Below are 1,546 nucleotides of genomic sequence, written 5' to 3' on the forward strand. Positions count from 1 at the left end.
ATTTTATGAAACAAAATTGATAGTTTATGTTCAAAAGAAACTCATTTCAGTCAATTATATTCGCTTTCTCGATCTGGACATGAATTAAATGAAACTCAATTTCTGTTGTTTCTACATTTTCTCATGGCGTTCAGTTCGGTCTAATCGAAGGCCTGAATGAAATATTTGGATGTCAACAAAAATCTATTTTAAAATCTTTAGAATACAAGAAAAGTAACTAGTTGATCAATTATGGAAAACTAACCCTTTCATAAAGAATAAACACTGAAGATTTGATATTGGTATTCATAAAATCCTAAATAATTAAATAAATAATTGAACATTTAACAGCTACAAGCTGCCTAAAATTAATGGCAGTATATTCCAAAATTATCTGTATTAGTTCCTCCTGGGATAAATGCTTAATTTTATTACATACATTATTATTAATACTAAGATGATGAATGATTGGATGTCTTTTCTATGACTATTTTGAGTTCTGAGATATAATTACTTCAATTCAAACAGAGATGATTGTAAATTTTTTTATTTAGAATGGAAAACTAATCAATAAATGATAAACCAAAATGAAAAATCAAATGTATCGAAGTAAACAAATAAAAAATGAATTTAATAAAACAACATCGATGCTAATTTTTCTGAAAAATAATAATAATTATTAAATAAAATTAAAAAAAAAAACCATATCTACATTGAATGCCGATATCCGCCTTTGTAATAGTCCTGGAATAAAATAATTTCTTAAATTTCTACTGGAATTGAGAAAAGTTTTTGAAAGCAAAGAAATAATTATCATTATTCAGAGTTAACATTTTAATTTATCGATAAAAATTACGGAGATGACAAAGTGTTTAGAAAAAGGTCCAATGTTTCGGGTTCCCAAATTCTGGAAAAAATGAAAATTAAATTTGTCAATTGAAATATCGGAAAAAAATTCGACATGAAACAAGTTCAAATAAAATATCTTTAATACCTGCAACGGCAAAGAAACAGTTACCTTTTTTAAGTTAATGCTTTGTAGACAACATTCATGAACTTTAAATTAGAAATTATTACTGAATTTTGGTAAGATTTTCACTTTTAATATGATTACAATAAAAAACAACAATCTGGACCTTAAATATAAAAATGATTATTGCACTGCTAATGATGAATTATTATTTATGCAACATTTAAATATAGATACCTTAATGTGAAATTAAATTATTTTTTTTTTAAATATTCAAACAGATGACTCCGGGTGCGTAAACTTGAAATTTCGAAATATTTAATTAATTACTTGAAAACAGTAGTCTATTTTACCTGCAAAAAGTTGACTGACATCGAATTTATTATGAAGTTCAGCCAACTCAAATTCATAAATTAATTGTCGGAAAAAAACTAGTCACCCTAATATCGAAACATTAAAATTCAAGAAAAATAAAACGCGAATAAAAACAAATACATGGAAATCTCTCACCAGGTTTAACTTCTCATCTGTTCCGTCCAACGCCTGCTGCGATCCACTTCGTTGTTTCACAAACGCCAACTCGCTTTCATGTACAAA

This window comes from Uranotaenia lowii, chromosome 2, assembly GCF_029784155.1.
Source record: "Uranotaenia lowii strain MFRU-FL chromosome 2, ASM2978415v1, whole genome shotgun sequence".
NCBI lineage: Eukaryota > Metazoa > Arthropoda > Insecta > Diptera > Culicidae > Uranotaenia > Uranotaenia lowii.